This window comes from Bombus huntii, chromosome 3 (assembly GCF_024542735.1).
Source record: "Bombus huntii isolate Logan2020A chromosome 3, iyBomHunt1.1, whole genome shotgun sequence".
NCBI lineage: Eukaryota > Metazoa > Arthropoda > Insecta > Hymenoptera > Apidae > Bombus > Bombus huntii.
Genome location: NC_066240.1, coordinates 15,616,112 through 15,635,296, shown reverse-complemented (window position 1 = coordinate 15,635,296; position 19,185 = coordinate 15,616,112). Strand labels below are relative to the sequence as shown.

Sequence of the window (19,185 nt, the reverse complement as noted above, 5' to 3'; positions counted from 1 at the left end):
AACATTTTTTGAGCGTGTTTATCGTTGAATTTTGTGGGGTAACTTCGATCCGAGCTTTGAATTCTTATTTCGCGCACGTTGGATGAAAAAAAAAAAAGGTTTAAAGGATCGCATCGTTGATTTTTCCATCAATCATTGTAGAATATTTAACATATATTTCTCGGACAGTATATGCATTCAAATACTCGAAGGAGAAAAGATTATCATACGAGGCGATCGTATTATGTATTCCGTAATACGCTCGCGATCGAAATTCCTTTTCCTTAACTGTATTATACGTTTCACAGTGAATTTAAATAATCGAGTATATTCGATATTTTGGAACTATCTTGTAGAAACTTTTCATTTTCAATACGAATAAATAATTCGACTATTTAGTTGCAAGAAATCAATATCAAGATGTTACTATTTACCATATACTGTTGTAAATATTATTCGGCAATTGCAAATCGATATCAATCGATCTGCACGAATCATTGTACACGATAAACGACTTCCAATAATCCAATAAAAAGATAGACGGATTCACATCGTGTTCGAGAAATTTTAACAATCGTAACATCTTATTTCCTCTTTCATCGCGTTAAATACATCGAATTTGAGCTTGGAACGATGAAATCGTTTCTGACTGGGCTCTCCAGCACTCGCCAGCACGGCCATGTTTTCGAAGGCGTCCAAGAATGTCGCTTGGCTGTTGTTTTGCCTTTAGCGCGACCGCCACCGCCATCAGTACCACCCTTACAGAATTTTCTTTCCCCGTCGAGCTGTAAACCCCACCACCCCTCAACTTTCACACTACCCGTACCGGTGATCGTTTCTCTTTTTTTTTCAGCTCGAAAGTCGACAACGCGAGAGAGATGGAAAGAGGAGGCAGGGACCCCTATGGATTTTTTCCGTACCGCGAGTTCGCCCCCCTGTCGGTGCTTACCCCGCCATCCCTTGTCACGATCGGTCCACGATGTTTTAAGGGCTCGAGCAACCCCTGGCGAAGGTCCTAAAAAAAAATTCAACCCCCAATTTGTAGGGTTGGCGGCCTGTTTAATTGCGATATCCAGTACCTTTTCGCGATTCATCTTATTTTTTCCAGCGGTTTCGTTTTCTCTCAGTCTGTCCCTGTCTGTCGTATCGTGGCTTTTCACTTCTGTCTCTCTGTGATTTTCGAGGCGTCGAGCTGGCTCATAAGGGTTCGTCGCTCGTTAATCTTCCGACGGTTTTGTTCTTCCTCTTTCTTTTTTCCTCACCACGGTACCGTGGCTGCTCGGGAATAATAATGAGACTAATCCGTCCGACACACCCTGTACATTAATTCCTTGCACGGTCCGCTCCTCCAGCCGACCACTCGAAAGTCTTACCGATACGAATTGCGTTTCCTCGAGAGTAATCGCGCGACAAGGGCCACGCATTAATGGACCAATAAAAACATCCAGTTCGACTGTGTTTATGATTTCGCGAGGCTCGATCTGGCGGATATGGATCACTCACGCTGTCCTTAACATACCTGGCTTTCACTTTGCACGAATGAATATAAATCTTAAATATCGTATTACTGGTTAGAGGTAACGCGTTTAGATCTTAATTTTTTTTCGAAGCTTATTGCTAACTGAGGATAATATTGACGATGGGGAGCTCTGCTATGTGGTAATATTTATTTTCTATTAGCTTGGAGAAAACGTCATACATATCTGATATAGTGCATCATAGAACGAACTACTCGACAACGACCATACGACGAAGTACGAGGTATGAGCGAAATCTTACTTTAAAAATTTTATTAAAAATTGAAGAAATTTGAGGATTTGTTAAAATCTTACTGGGTAAAGATTTTGCTAGCATAGAATATGAATAGCAAAAATTCAATCAGCAGTAAACGTATCAATGTTCTCGTAATACATCGATAAAAATCGAACATAATAGAAATTATTTTAAATAAAAATGTTTAATTTCGATAAGGATATAAAGTTCCTCCGTTCCTTTAAAACGAACAGCCTCGAACTATGAGAACTTGCAAAATGACCTAATATTTAACGAAAACTCTGTCACGTTCCTTCACTGACGAAAAAGAAAAAAAAAACGAAATAAAAAGGAGAAAGTAGCGCATCGAGTGTCTACATCCATTAACCTCCGGGAGCATAGTGACGCACGAGCATAATGCGAAGTTTACAATAGCGGCATACCACCCCTTTCGCCACGCTGTGGGATACCATGCACCCTTGTAACCAGTCTAATTGCGATATCGCCTTTTTTTCGCTCGTTGTTTTTTTTCCTTTAGGCTCGTACCTCGCCCGGTCTGTCTTCTCGTCTATCGTTTTTTGCGCGTTATTTTCCTGCCACCCGGTAATTATGTGGGCGCGGTGGACCAAACAAGGGAAGGAGCCGCGGTGGCGAAGAAAAAAGTCGTTTTGCATATTTAAATCCGTCGTAGAATGCGAGCAGGATCGAGGGAGCTGGAAACGGGGTGGCTCAAGCGAGAAAGAGAGGGGGAGAAAGGGGTTGCCGTGTTATCCGTTCAGAGAGAAGAGAGAGGAAGAGATCGAGGTAAGGGCGCGTGCGCCATGACAATGGACCGTGTTTGCACACCCGAAAATTGGCCGGCGCAGAAAAACACGCGGTTGTCTCTCGGCATGAGATGATAAAAAAAAAAAAAAAAAAAATAGAGAAAGAAAAAACGTTGCTAGATGTTAGAAGAAAGGGAGAGCGACTAATCGAAGGACACGCGTTAAATATCTTCAACATCGTCACGCTGGTACGAGTTCGAAAGGGTTTCTCGAATTCGAAAGAGATAATTAGGGCGTCATGAATTATGATATTTGGCGAGATGGTAGTTTTAAACCTATTAGTTTTGTAATTTATTAACTTCAGACGTCGTTTGTGATTTTATAGATACACGTCTCAGTGGTTGTAAACTGGGAAAAATTAATGAACCGACGCAGCTTTATGCGTCTGATATTGTCTGCGTTCGTTGTTGATACTGGACAGAAGAAAAACCTATTGACAGGATCGAAAGGGATTTTTCGGAAATTTTACTCTAAACTATTCGCTTCGTTATTCACATGTTATTTTCATTTATTTACTAGCTAATGTTGGTTTAATAGATAAATTTCTTCGTCTGCTTTAGAGCTTCTAATAGATTGAAAAATTTGATCAGCGACTTATAACTCTCTTACAGTGCCATTTGATTCGAATAAGGCACGTTTTGTTTCTGAGAACTCGTAACGAGCTACCGATACTTATTGATTTCTAATAGGAACATTTTATCTTAATACTGTAACTACAATATCAAACCGACTGATATCAAATTTGTTGATTTTGCTATTACTGATAACTTGCAAGCGTATGTTTCTGGCAATAATAATGCTTACCTTTACTAAGACAGAAACACGATTGCATATATTTCTTTGCTTTTATCGTATCGCATTAATTATTTTACTTTATGTATAATATATTTAGGTAGATATTAAAGATCATTAGCCACAGTGTTGCAGAAGAGAACACGCACATTTGAAGCATGACTACGTATAATATACGCACAAGTCTCTCACATACTTTTAAAGAAATTACACAACAGTCGACTCACCTTTCGAATAATCTTCATCCGCAGAACGCTAGAATCCTTTCTAATTCTATTTGAAATTAATCGTGACGGGAAACAATCGAACGTCTCCTCCCATTCAGGTGGTTCGATAGAACCGTGCATCATTCGCATCGACGTGGTTCGTTCTGGATACGTGGACGTAGTCGAGCATCGATCGTCGGGATTAGTCGGATCCAATTTTCTGCGGACGATAAATTAGAATTTATGAAATGAGCGTGGAAGGCAACGCGAGGTCCTTCGAGGGTGAAGCCTTACGAGGGAGGTCCATTCTCTCCCTCTCTCCTTCGAAACTCTTCACTCTCGCGTATAAAAAAGCACCCCATGCACTCCCCCTCACAGCCCGGAACTAATAGTTTTTTCTTCTTTTTTTTCACACGCTGCCCCGACCGGATCGCCTCGTTTCGATCATGAAAATTGTTCGTTTCCACCAGATAGTATCGTTCACGATATACGATACGAGTATTATCGTCTTTGCTGTGATAGTCATTTATGGAAATGCTTTATTGCACGCGTAACTAATATTTCAAGTATGTATGTGGGGATGTTGCTTTTTCTAGAGCAAATTATGCAGTTGGCTGCGTGTTTGGTTTTTCAGTGCATGAAGTTACATTGCGTCAATAAATAACGAATATTCTTCGTACGTAATCAAAATTAGTTGTACCAATTTTGATATCAGTATTTTTTCAGAAACGATTTATGAATTATTTTGAAACTATTCTGTACCGTTAACTGCAAATACTAACTGGTTAGACGTTGAATTATTATTGATCAAAACGATTTTAATCTTAGTAGAAATAGAAATAGAAATATTTCTGGAACGTATATTTCTTTGAAATAATTAAACAATTTTCCTTTATTCCCGTTATTCTTACTTACGATAAATTGAACCTACAAAATGAATTAAAATCTCTTCGTTTACACTAATCGTTGATAGATTTCCGTTCTTACCAACAATTTACGAATATGATTAACTTAACAAATTTAAATAATATTTCAAGCAACAACATGGTTCTATCATTGTCCCCCGATTCCTTCGTATGTAGGCAAGAATATTGGTATTCAACGAAATAGGACGAACCGTTCGATAGACATCGAGGATCGACAGATGTTTCTCATTTTTTTCATACTCTTTCCTCTGTCGATGGAACACCGTTATTTTCGCAAAAAAATTTCCCGAAATTGATCGGCTGCGCGTACACGATCAGGAACCGTGCCATTCACGAACACCTCATCGAATCGGTCGTTTTCTTTCAAAGGGTCTCCTCTTTTACAAACGGTGGAAATGTGACTCCTGCATATCCCGATAACAGACGAAAGAGAAATTTTTTCCTTTTACAACAGTGTAGATAGTAGAGATAAAAATTTCTATCCTGATATGAATTAACGCGATAACGATTATTCCAATAACACAAACTGTTTCGCATAAATTCATCTCCTACCTTATTCGTTCCTTACTCACGTAGAATTGAAACAAAAAAAGAATCTAGTACTTGGATAGACGGAATAGACAAAAGTTGAAACTACGAACGGGCGATAAATCGAAGAAACCAACGAATGTAACCGCTTTTCCAGCTTTTGTTCGTAGTACGAGAGATGACGATGACCGATAGGTAAATGGACGATCTCGAGTGCGATTACCACGGTCACTAATTTTTTCTTTGGGAGATTATACGGATGGTGGTCATTTTCTGGTGCGCCGCTCGTGTAATCCTATCGTGATACACTTGGATATAAGACTTTTTCGTGGAAAAAAATATCCTGGAAATCCCGTAATCCCGGATGGACAGGAATAACGAGTGTTTGATGACGGACAGCATAGGGCTCTGTAAATTCTGTGGGGGTAGTAGCGACGTGAGAATGAAAAAAAAACCTGGGGCACGCGCTTCTCTGAGTACCCCCGAAATTTTTATGTCCCCACGATCGTAGAATGGGACAGGAAGCAGGCCCCACGATTGAAAAAAACTTTTTATCGTGTCCATTGCGTTCGAAGACAAAGCGTTTCTGGGTTAATGCCACGTAAATATTATTTATTACTGTCTAAATTAACGATTATTTACGCTCTTAAAAAATTCATATTCACGCTTGTTTCGTGCTTTTAAAGTGTTAAATAACTTTATAAGCTTTCTCTGTTTATAAATTTGGATTCGATAGAGACAAAGACTTATAAAAGAATCGCAATCTGAACTACTTTTAGTGTATACATCGTGTATGGGGTAGCAATAAGTTTTTCAAAAGTTATTATTTCTATAATATACAAATTTTTTCGAAGAAATTAATAATAATAACAATATATATGCGCGATAGTTTTAAAAAGGAAATATTATTAACAAAAATACGAGGCATTTATTATATTATTGTACGATCTTCTAACCTTTCGATATCTTCTAACCTCTTAAAATGAAATACGAAATAAATTACTTTCACTTTACCAGACCTTTTGCTTAGGAACAAAACTTCGAAGCGAAATATTAACATGTATGCATCGAAGAAGTTTCCTTAAACTAGCGATAGTAATCTATATTATAACGAAATCGTACAAATTATTGTCCCGTCATAAAAAATTTGCAGAATCGAATTTATAGTGTTATTAAATTATTTTAGTAGATGCCAGGACGATATGCGCAGCTCGAAAAATTTCGTGAACATCTCAGTCCCCTCGCTACCCAGGTTGGGTAGGTGAGTGACCCCCTTCGGTTTTTATACAAGGGTTTTCCTGAGGGGGGAGCATTTTTTTTTATTCCGAGGGTACCCGTGCCTGGGGTGGAGATCGTTTTTTATAGACCAGCATCTGTACCCCCGTGGCTAGGAAAGCAAAATTTTTCAGTCAGCCAGTCACTCACCTGGCTCACTTCGGTACGGTGAGCATTTGGAAAACTTGTTCTCGATTCGGTTCGTATCAAACTGTACGCTTCTTGCGTTAGTCGTGAGAGATCTTGCCAGTTTGTAATATAAATGTTACTAGGTAACAGGTAGTGTTCATCGAATGATCGGCAGAATAAGTGCGAATAGTGTGTGGAAAGTTACATCGATCGCAGTTTGACAAATGACACTGGTACAATGGTTGGTATGTTTAATATCTTTTTTACTCTTATTAATTTATGTAGAAGGGTACGCTAAAGTTTGAAACGAGTTTAAAAGTACTATCGTGCAAGTATAGGTAAAATTGTAACTACAAAAGTTTTATACGGATGTAAGGATCTAATATACCAAGAATATGATATAAGGATTTGACTTTCTTGCTTTTGTAGTATATCATCTAGAAAGTTTAACGAATTCATGGTTTTCTACGACTTCTAATGTCGCTCAAAGAAGATCATCGTTTGATGACAATTCGCATAGTCGACGTTTCTCTTAAATAAATCTTTTGTCCTTTCCTCGAAGTCTGTCTCTCTTACGTAGTTAAAATTTCCGCCAAAATCGTTCTTTCTCAGAGATACGCCAAATATTCAATCACCTTCTAGTAACGTTAATTACAACAAATATATTCAAGGAACGTCTAATTTCTATACACGTCAGAAAGGCTGAAACGAAGCGAAAAATTCGGTCGTCGAAAGTTAGAGAGATTCGCCGTCTCTGCTCCCTTACTTTCTGTCTTTCTGGTCTTCCATTAAAAAGAAAATGCTTTTTTCCTTGGTCCGGGTTCCCCCGAGATTAAAACATTCGCGAACGAGTCGTGAACTCGTTTGTCGTTTATACTCTCACCCCACGTCTATCTTCCTTTCCACCACCCTCCTCTATCTCTCTCTCTTTCTCTCTCTGTGTCTCTCAACCGCTTGCGACAAGATGAGTCGGATAACGAAGCGACCTCGTCATGGAACTAATTTTCTGTAATTTCTCAAAAAGAAAAAGGAGGTCGAAGAATACAGAAGACACGGACGGGTGTAGAAAGGAGGAAAGTAGAAAGGGGAAGAAGAAGAAGAAGAAGGAGCGCGGAGTAAGTCGGAGCTTTTCTGGACGTTACCCCCTGCAACACTCATCCCCCTCGATACGCTCTCAGAGACTTGCTGGCACGTCGACGTGGCCTCCAGAAGAAAAAGATGGAAAAGAGAAAGAAGGAAAGGTAAACACGAAGAAGAAAAGAGTAGAGGGGGATGGTGGGTAGCGTCAGGCGAGAGAAAAGAAAAATAATCTCTTATATACGACGCCCACGGTGTAATGGAGGGTATTTCGCGCTGCAAAACACCCAAGCCACCCTCTTGGCAACCCTCTCCTTCTCGCTGCTCATCCCTGGCCATGCCACGATGTTGGAAATAATATCTATCTCTCTGCGAGCGACGAGTGGCAACGCCGAAGAAGATCTAGTTGAAAAATAGAGAGAGAGAGAGAGAGAGAGAGAGAGAGAGAGAGAGAACGAAGAAATGGAAGGGGGGAGAGGCGAGGAAGAGCACGATGTATAAGTACATGCTTGATGATAGCCGCGTTATATTATCCGAGAGGAAAAGCAATTTCCACGGGATCTACCCGTGCTGTAGGGAATCAAGACAATTTCATTGGGTTAATGGTAATTAGGGGAGGTGTTTATGGCTGGTTTGCCGCGGACAGGTACGGCGAATCGGAGTTTTTTCCATGTGGATAATGGAGTTAATAACGTGGGGCTCTTGCCGCAGCTGATGGTTTTTGTTCGAACGAAACGCACGCAGTTGAGGAGTTTTGCTTATGCGAATGGCCATTACGGGCGACGGGACGAATGCGAGCGAAGCCATTGATAGAAATGATGATTCCGGAGAAAGAGGAGGCTTGCGTTCGTACGAGTAAACGCATGACTGGACAAGAAAGACTCGGTCGCGGAGAAAAGAACGTAAAACGAATTGAAGGAAAAGAGAAGAATCGAAAGTCATTGACGGAGAATGTAAGAGAACTTGAAGATTCGCGGAGAAAGCAACCGAGATCTTGTACGAAATATACTCAAATAATTCCCTGTCATTTCGCGAAAAGAGAAAAGTCTGTGTATTATTTGACAGGATTAGAAGATAGGTGTGTTAAATACAACTAAAAATATGGAAATTCATTATGTTCTCAATTATTAAAGAGATATATAAGGTTGTCGAATTTAATGGGATTAAAACAAGATATTGATAAAGATAAAGGCGAAAGAAAATTTACTTAAAGATTACTTAGCGACAGATTTTATCGAAGATTGATAACTATTAAGCTACGATATAGTACTTGTTTGTCGTTCGTAACGGGATGACAAGACTTATTAAAATAATGGATTTTCTAGAATGTATTTAGAATTCTCTAAAAATAATCTATCGTAGGATCGTACATAAGAGGAATTTATTTGCAACTCGTGTCCATAATTCGATGAATCCATGAATGCAACGTGGTCGCAGTTACGCGAATATTTATGGGCTATTGATTTGGAAGAAGGACTCGTGAATTATTTCACTGAAAGTCCTAAGCACATATGTCTCGCGGTCGGAAAAAGTCTGAAACGCTCGAAAAAAGAGAAGAGAAAGCAGATTGTCACGGGCAAATAATAGATCTCAAGCGGAGCACAAAAACTGGAATAATAGACGTAACTTTCGAACAGATAAATCAAGCGGAATTGTATCACGATAAATAAAAGTAAATAACGTCAGTGATTCATAATTAAGGAGTCGAACAGCCCATCCCGTGTGGGGTGAATAAAACAAGGTAACCAATGATGGATAAAAAAGCATACGTTCTATATTATTGTTTTAAACGTTGAATAAACAATTCGGACTGATCTTAAATAATATTCATCTAATGAAAACTACTCTTAAATCGAGAACCTTTCACCGTCTATCGTGTGAAATATTCATTTCGAACGTTTGATAAACATCGAATGATATGATCATTTTTATACTAACAATAAGTTCGATGAATCTAATTTATTTATTCCTTACAAAAATTTTAGCAAATCTCTGTAACACGCTAAATATAGAATTATTATTTTTGCAAATATTTCTCGAATATTTCAATTTCCTTACCGTGAAAGTATATTCATGAACGGTAACGAACAAGATCTATTCTAAGGAACGATTCAAAAGGAAAGATTACTACGTGTAGCCTCTTGGCTAGGAGAAAAACCTTTCTTCAAGTAGTCGAAATATATTCATGTTTGGCATCGAGTCCCGTAGCAGCAATTATCCTGGAAAGCTTCAGCGACTTTGCATTCGCATGAGGAAATACCTGCTGGGCAAGCGAAAGGATAAGTGGAAGAAGACAGGAAAAATCGTAATTTAAATTCACAGTGAAGTTCACATGATGGTGTAAACATCCATTCGTCGCTGTACAAGATATTCATTCAAAATTAGTTACGAAGCTTGAAATTACAAAAACTCGAAGAAATTCTAAAGGAACACTGTTCCGTCTGGAAAATGACCTGGTTGAGGTACGACCGAGTATTCACCATAGCAATTATCTCAAGAAGCTCCGTTGATTTTGCATCCGCATGAGGGAATATCTGACCCCTGAGACGGATTTCAGAGAAGAAACAGAGAGTAGAAACGAGGGAGAAACAAGAGAAAGAAGACGAAGAGGAGGACTGGTAAGAAAAGAAACGGGACAGGAGGGAAGAAAGAAAGGGAATTCTGGAAAAGGATGCACTTTGCAGCAGCAACGGAGTATAAGCGGGTTCCATTTTGTCCTGGGGGTCCTTAGGCGCCTCCACGCTACACAACCAACACACCGACATTCTCATGGTGCACACATTCATTAGGAACGGTCACGCATGCACGCTGCCGTGGCACACACCATCGTACATTTTTCTTCTCCCTTTTTCTCCTCCCTTTTTCCTCTTTTCATCTTTCTCCTCTCTTCTGGCAGTCGCATTTGGCTTTCTCCCTTTCTCCAACTGTTTCTACGTGTGGACCTCGAGGGTTCGTCGGAAGGGATGCTGGATGGTGCGCAGGCGCAACTCGCGAGATATTGATAAAAATACGCGAAGGTCCATCCCCACCCCCACACACCCCCGTGAAGCCAGCCCCATCGGAGGGAACTAAGGAGATATTCTGACGTCGAGGGCCACCCCTTCCCTTCGACGTCTTTCGCTTGAACCCTGCATCACCACATTAACATAATTATTAATATTTCTCCTATTCACGTATTCTCTTTTTCCATGTACCTTGTGCGTATTTTTTAATGTGCCATCGTCATCCGTTGAAATTTTTAGAGCAATCGTACTTTATTGGACGATGTACGATCGAAGGAATATCGACTTTCTTTTCATATCCGTAACTAGAGTATGAAGTATTTTGCTCTGATTATTCAATATGGCAGTGATATTGTAATTTTTCATTTGTTTTTTGTTACAATGATACTCGTATTTTCTTAACAATCTTCGATCTTTTACGTTTAAACGGATCCATTGTTACACGTCAAACTTCTACAGAATATTGTTTTGCCTCTTTCGTTTCATCCTTCGATCAGCTTTTACGTTAGCTTTACATTTACATTTTCCTTGCTCTTCCTCTTTAGTGGTTGGGAGACCACTACTATATAATTTTAGCTACGAACGTAGCATTCATAAAATAATGGCCTCTTGGAACAATAACGTTAAATGTCTCTTGCCTCGATTATCCCTCGTTGGAACGTTTACAAAATTGTGTTTAGTTTCTTAAAAGTGTTAATTTCGTAACATTATACAGTACCAGTAATATCTTTTCAACGATGACAAAGTGCTTCACGCTTGCCAATGATGTTATCTACACTGCGTAACTTCCCCACTAACCAGCCTTATTTCCAAATTTACGGTTTCTTAATTTACATATTTATGAGCAGAATTTCCATCGGGCAAAAATGTCAAGCGACCTACATTAAATTTATCGATTAAAAATGAACCTCGTGGTGAGGAGGGAAACGGGAGTCTTTCGAACGAGAGAAAGTTAAATGATTAAAAAGTAGACCAAGTAAGGGGAGAAGTACAAGAGGACGGATATATATGTACACCTTTCTACTCTTGTGCAATCAAAGGAGCTATCGCCCCTCTTGATTCTTCGCTAAGTTTTTAAGAAGTATTTTCCTCGTATTTCCCTATCCTCTATCGCGGTGCAGCACTCACAGGCCAAGCGGAAACAATGAGATCGCTGCGGGCCTCGCAATTAAAACGTTCTGGTTCAAGTGTTTCCCTTTGAGGATGCCAGGGCATCCCGAAGGAAGGCCAAAGGGGGGTGGGAAGGTCAGAGAAGGAGGTCGATCAAAGGGGATTATTTCATTAAATCGACTAATCATTCGCATGGCCTACCGGAACAGAGGATTCTCGATGAACAGGCACGGACGAGCACTTAAAAGCCGAAGATCGATCCTAAATACGCCACCATCGAATTTAAACTCGATTCGTTATACGCCGAAACGGTATAAAACATATAGAAGACACATATGAAACATTTTATACAATTATATTCTTTTTTTAGTTGTAACTTACTCTTTGTTATGTGCCTTTAATTATAATTACTCGTTAGATCAAGGCAAAGGTATAGCTAATACTAGCAAATAGTATATATATACATTTTCCAAGGTATTGGGATTTAAACGACTGTTAGGGTCGTCAATAATGAAATCACGATAATTACTTTTAAGTAAGAAAATTATGATTTTTAATTATGGTTGATTACAATGACACGGATTATATTCGTGTATGTTTATAATACAAGATACTGTGCTGAAAAATGCACGCCAAGAGTAAAAAACTCCTTTTTGGATCTCGTAATTCACAATTTCATCGAGTACTTCGCGCATAAATTCTAATAAATCTTTACTTCGATTCGTCATAGACCCTACTCCAATTGAAATCAGCTCCTTGAAACGGTCAATACATCTGAACCAATTTCACGACCATTTATAACGTACGTAATGACTTCTACAAGAATAATTGATAAAACAGAGAAATCTGCCTTATCGTGTTTGAAGTTTCTGTGAGTCTACAATAGTTACATGTACACGAGGATCGAGCTTTAGTCGAACTGGTCTAATCCTCGATCCAGCGAGCCGGAGGAAAAGGGTGAAGAGGATGACGGCGAGGTCAGAGGCAGGGGCTGTTCGGACGAAATTATATTTTTTGTCGTCAAGACACGTTCTCGGCGTCCTGGACGCTCGCATCCCGAGGGTATTTAAAGACTCCTCGTCCTTCGTTCATCGTTCGCGAGGCAGCGCGCAGGGGCGGAGAGACGGGCCAGGGCGGCTCCTAAAGGCAGTAATCCTCCGGGCTCTCACGCACGAGTATTAGTCCCGTCTATAAGATGAACACATCGAACTGGAGCTGCGATTCTATACGTGTACACGCTGGAGACACGGGTGTTTGGCTACGAGTGCACGCGCGCGCGCGCAGGAGAAACCGAAAACCGCGATCAAGTAGGATTACTCCGAAGCAATATGCTCCCTCTCTCTTTTTCTTTGCTTCACCCTCTTGCTTCGTTCCCGAAGACACCACCCCCGAGTGGACACACGTGTGGCCAACACACGCGGAATATACACAAGCAATCTTCTATCTCTCGGCCGATGCCCGTTATCTCGAGAAGCAACGAGAGTTTGCCTGGTGTTCCTACTCAACCTATCGTTGCGTTTCGTCGTTAAACGTTCAACGTATGGCATTAGCCGCCGATGGACGAGCTCCATTCAGAGTGTGCTTCGTTTTATGTCTTGAATCCTCTTATCATCGACGATCGATATTTCTTTTAATTTACTTCTGACGATGTGGGAATTTTGTGTGGATGTTAATGAAATGATTTAGTTTGTTTCTGATTACGTTTGGTAATTTGGTGGATCGATTATTGCGGAGGAAATGATCATATTCGATTGATGAGTACTGATGTTTAATAAATTCAAAACCAACGATGGGTTTATCGTTGTTCAATAAAAGATCATTTGTAATTCATAAGACTCGTTTCTGATTAATTTTGTAGGTGGATCGATTATTATTGGGAGAACAATAATTTTTGATAGATATTATTAGAATTATGTTTTTATACGGATTAATCAGAAATCCGCAAGTCATTCCTATACAAACTAGCCAAATATATGGTTCTCCTGTCGATCTTTGAGAAGATTAATTATGTCCTGCCAATTACAAATAAATGGCCATGTGAATTGAAAACAGGTATAATTAAATAAATATTGGAATAAGGAAGAAAAAGAGCGAATATACAAAATTCTTCTTAATTATTTTTTATTTATAATTGCAACAAGTTTTTAAATCGCGTCTTAAATGAGCGAAGATTTTGGTCAGAAACGTAAAAGGAAACCTTAATGTGCTTCGAAAAGTAATGACGCAGATGCAGTTGTTATCTGAGAAGTCAGCTCGAAATGAGAATTTTCTAGCTGTATCGGCGATGCCAATTCTTTGCTCGATACACTATGCCACTAAATGCTGACCAAAGACATTAGCTATCTGCGAGAGGATCTTCCTCCCTTCTAGTTTTTACCCTCTCTTGCCTTTCCGCCTTTTCTTCCTTCAATTTTCTTTCTTTGGCGACCGCTCAAGTGTCCTCTCCTCTTAATTTCCTTTTCGATTTGTAGTAATGCCTTCTATATTGACTTTAACGCTAAAAGTTAATCGGATTTAGTCGTGTTAGTAAGAAAATGTCACCTCAATCCCGAACATCGATGAATGAACCGATTTGATAAAAGGATTAACTTTTCATTGAGTTTCGAAATAGAAGAAAGTATTTCAAGTCGATCAATTTCTTCCTCGCATTTTATCCGAGTAATTTATATTTTCTATGCAAATTTCCAATCTTTGATCGATAGGGTGGAAATAATTAATTACGAAAAAGAAGGATAATACAAAGAATATCTAATCTAAAACACCACTGCAATAAATATAATTCAAATATTGGCATTGTTTACTTAATGCCGCAAATCTTTCGATCTGGTTATCATTTGATTCGTAATATTATCTCGTAAACCTAATTAAAATTTCTAGAAATGCTATAGATCGACAGTACCAAGCTTGCGTCAAACCTTTCTTCGACACGTTTATCCGTCAGTTCCTTGTTTAACAATAACCACACAGATCGACTACTTACAACACGTCGCTCTGATTTTCCGCGTAAATTCTTCAGGAAGGATCGGTCTCGCTGCGGAATATCGAAACGAACCTTGCAGCTTTGGCCCGCGTAGCGTTTCCGGGAAAGTAACGCGAAATCCAAGAGACGTCGAGCAGTCAGCCCTAAAGCGAGTTAAGGACGGTTACACAGTCACCCCGGCGAGGTGCAAGCATAATATTCCCGAGGCGGGGAAAGTAGGTGCCGCGGTACGATGAGACGACGGAGGTGAGACCGGATGAAGGATACGGAGAGCAAAAAAAAAAGAGTGAAATGGAACAGAGGAGAGAGCAAGGAGACGAACGAGAGGCGGAAGAAAAGGCAGAGGCGAAAGAAAGTACGGAGATGGCGCGCGAAAGAGACGAGGGTGGAAAAGGGGCGAGAAAGAGAGACAGAACGAGCGGGGAAAGAGTGGAGCGAATGGGGCGGGGGTGTAACGCGGGGTAAAAGTCCGCGAGCCATTTTTCCCCATATAATTATAAGAGAGGGACTGGGCGTTTCCATGGAAACCACACACCACCCTCTACCCGTCCCCCCTCCCACCTCATACACTCTGCACCCCGTTTACTTATATGCCGGAGGACGCGCGTTGGCACATGTGCACGTATGCGCTTGTCTGTGTGTGTACCCGTTGATGGAGGTGGTAGCTCGACCTCCCTGTCTGTGTCTGTATGCGTACAAGAGAGCGTGTGTTATCACCACGCGTACACATACATACGCACATAGTCGAATCTTTCGTATGCGTATACGTAGATACGATTCGCAGAAGAGACCGGGAACGAGAACTGTGCGAGAGTATGCGAGAGAGCCTGCGCTTATGTGGGACGCGGAGGGACGAACAGAGGGTGGGGAGTGAAATTAATGTATTTGTTCTGCGGCCACCCTCGTATGCCCCCGGTAAAGACTCGGTCTCGCGAAAAGGTCTGATGGCGAGGCGGATGGCCGAGACGACCGAGCTCGAATCCCGCGTAGAATATCAGCCCGTTATTGCTTTTGTGTGCAAAGGCCCGTCTCCCTTCTACCCCCGTTGCCGCCTTCCTGTGTTTCTTGATGCCTCTTTGAGCCGCGCACACCTCCGTGTCCTGTTTCCGTGTGTTTCGTTATAGATCGCCCTGGATGACGCATAAAATTTAGTGTCTCTGCATTTCCTTCTAACTTCTTCCCTTTTCCCACTTTTTTGCGTTTTCACGGTCTGTCACACGTAGTTGATGGATCTTCTGTCTACCGTAATTTATATTATATGTCAATTAATCTTTTTTCTTTCGTTACTTCAGGTTTGTACACATTTTCAATTTAGTAATTTAGTAGATTTTAGTTGGACGCTTGGATTACGATATATACGAACATGAATTACGAGATCTTCCGAAGTTACGTCAATAAATTCTTAATGGAAACGATATTAAAAAACTAGTGGTTTTATGGATATTTTTATAAATTATTTTTCGCGATAGATTCTCAAAGTGAACCACGGTAGACTTTGGATATTAACAAATCTAATGTGTAACATTTGGCGTTTCTAGGACGGCTATTATCGATCATTTTACATTATTTGTGGTTGTACGAAGAACCATTAACGTAGAAGTTACAAATGCTGAATATACCGGTGAAATGAATTGAATGAACTTTCAGATACATTATGCTTTTATCGAAAATGTTACATGCCTTCTTACTCTTTTCGTTTCCATAATTTAATTCGTACATTTCGTAATTACAGTATGCTGCAATAAATCTTTGCGAAAGATTTCAGAGCTACGAATTTCTATCACCTTTTTATAGAATTTATTAATATCTCAAAACAAGGAAAATGAATTCGCACGTAGAATTTTTATTCCTACTATTAAATTAAAATGTAACTATATTTCGTTATTTGTTACAGGTAGATCAACCTACAGATTTTCATTTAACAGACATTGTGCAAAGAAAATGGCGGTACTTCGATTAAATGCATAATTCAGCCTTAAGAAGGGTCTCGGAATTCGTAGTAACTAGTGCATTGCTCCGAAATGGAGGAAGCCAAGAGGGTGGGGTTCATTCGAACTCCCCTCAGAAAAAAAGCTATTTAAATAGGTACGATCCAACGGTGGGTGGGGTTGCTTTGATGGCGGGTCGGTTCTCCATGGCTTCATCTCAATGTGCAGCAATCGGCCATACGAATGAGTACCATAGAAGGTTTCATTAATGCTATATGTTTTATTCAAGGAACGAATCATTTTCCGTTAAATAATAAATATTGAAGGATTAAATTTTTTTCGATTGGACAATAATCACTGATTCGCTTTAGATTTTTAAGTGTTTTATTATGAAATAGTTAATCCCGCTGTAACGTTTATTTCAGATTATTATACCCATCGATATAAATATTAATTAATCAGAAAATAAACCTATTTCTATAGAAAATCATAGCTTAATTTTTGTACATCTCTCGTATCTTATTTTCCAAATAAGAAGAGAATTATTTGAAGTTAATATTCATCTATACGTAACTTCCAATTTATGTTAATTGCTCGCGATATAAACTGAACGATGATATGCATGATCTACTGCAGGAATATTTTGGAAATCACATTTTTTATTGCATTTTGACCTTTGCCAAGAAACGCATCAACGTTAATTTACGTACCGCCAGCTTGCGTTGAAACAAATAAGAGAAAAAAAAACAACGAAATGTCAAAAGAAATAGGAATAATCCGAAAATCGCTCGCAACGATATGACTTCTCTGAGCTATCAGGACGAAGAAAAACTGGAATCGCCATTCGAACATTTTCTCGGTGTAACATGTTTCCAATATTTAGCACGAAGCACGACTTCGCACATTGTTCTCTCACGGTGAAGATCGCACGAGGTCGGGGATGCGAGAAAAGAACATCCACGTCTTAAACAGAGGCGCAGGAGATTCCCGTGAATAATTGAGCCGCGTAATTTATCGCAAGGAATGCAGCCGGTGGCTTCCTTTCCCGAGTCCTCAGGGTTTCCCGAATGGAGAGAGAGAGGAAAGCACGAAAGAAGAAGGGAACGGAGGGGGGTGGCGGATGAAGAGAAACAGGGGGTGGTAGGTGAGAGGGGTGGCTCGGTGGAAATTGAATTTCGATCGAACACCGCCACGGCAGAGGAACGAGAGGGGTGAATAGAGCAGAAGCGGAGAGAGCAGGAGAGAAAATGAGAACGGGAGGAGGCAAGAAGGTGGAGGAGGAGGAGAAAGAGGAAGAAGGGGGAGATGGGAGCAGTAGGAGGAGTAGAAGGTAGAAGGAGGCTGTAGGACATTACAGGGCATCCTCCGGCCCCGTCACTATGGCGAACAAATGAGCAATTCTCTCAACCCCCGTGTCCTATGATGTCCTGCACGTAGAACCTGGCGATGGGCGTCTTCTGGGTCGATCTCGAGCCATACAAACTCCTTTCGACCTCCTACCTCTTTCCTATGTACCGCCATCGGGTTACCCTCGAGGTGATCGTAGTTTAAAATTTCTCACACGAAGCCCGGAAACCACCCGCGCCCTTTTCATCCAAGACAACCGGCTCATCCGCCAATCCACCCGACCCCGTGGGCTCTAAGGTGACTCGCGCCCTGTCAACGTTGCGCTGACGAATTATTTTTCGCGAACCTTGCTAGAGCGGGCGCACGCTAGTGGTCGCGACGACGTCTACAAACGACGCTATCTCGTTACTCGTCACGCGTCCAGATTCGCACATCATCGCTACATCTTGCAATGACGATTTTTAAGAAGCTAGGAACTCACGAGTAAAATAAGGACAAGGCAGATGAAAGAAGAAGGAGGAAAATGGCAAATTTTTGAAATGGAGAGAAAGCTATCGGATAAATTGGAAAGCGAAGAAATCGAAAGATGGTCGTTGACCTCTGGTTAGGTATGAATTGGAGAACTCGACGGGGCGACTGATCCACCTTCTATCGCGCATACATTATTCAAACGCGGACTATTTTAAACTATCGCACCGGTGGAACTTATTCATACATATTTAACGATCTGTTTTTCGCGATTCTCGCTCATTGGCCGGCGCGCTCACCTGGACCGCACCGTGCAGCGCGCGTGGCGGCGCAAGTGGGCGTGCAACAGACACGTTAATCAGCCGAGAGGAATTCTCGAGGAACGTCGAGGAGAGTCGGACGAAGGACCGGACGGTCGGAGAAAAGAAAATGGCCGGCCCGCCATTAATTAATAATAGAACCGAGCGCGTAGCCGCGGACTGGCAAACCGAGAAAGAGGACAGAAACGGGGGAACGAGGGTGAAAGGGAGACGGAAACGAGGGTTGTTCTCTCTTCCACGATCCCCGTTCTATTCCTCTTTCTCTTTCTCCTTTTCTCTGTTCCGCTCTTTCCAGCTGTAGAAGGGGGTGAGAGGCAGTCGAGGTGGATAGGTGGTTTGGGGAACGGGGAATGGATTTTATGCCCAGAGCGAGATATATGGCGGCCGCTACGCCCGGGCAAAAATAATATTAATATCGGAAAGGAAAGGAGGGAAAGTTTCGCAGGCTGGCTGGCTGGCTGGCTGGCTGGCTGGCTGGCTGGCCCTGCTTTGGGCAGGGGATATCAAGTATAATCATAATAATAAACGCCCGTGCGGGGCGC

General features: G+C 40.9%; 1 protein-coding gene across 2 annotated transcripts in view; it reads right to left on the bottom strand.

Annotated features, from left to right (window-relative positions):
• LOC126864179 (transcriptional regulator Myc-2-like) overlaps nucleotides 1-19,185 on the bottom strand; it is a 214,771-nt gene that overhangs the window by 145,073 nt on the left and 50,513 nt on the right. For both annotated transcript variants that reach the window (XR_007689085.1, XR_007689086.1), the window contains exon 3: nucleotides 3,575-3,773. The gene's annotated coding sequence lies outside the window, so the exon portion shown is untranslated. The remainder of the gene's footprint in view (nucleotides 1-3,574; nucleotides 3,774-19,185) is intronic.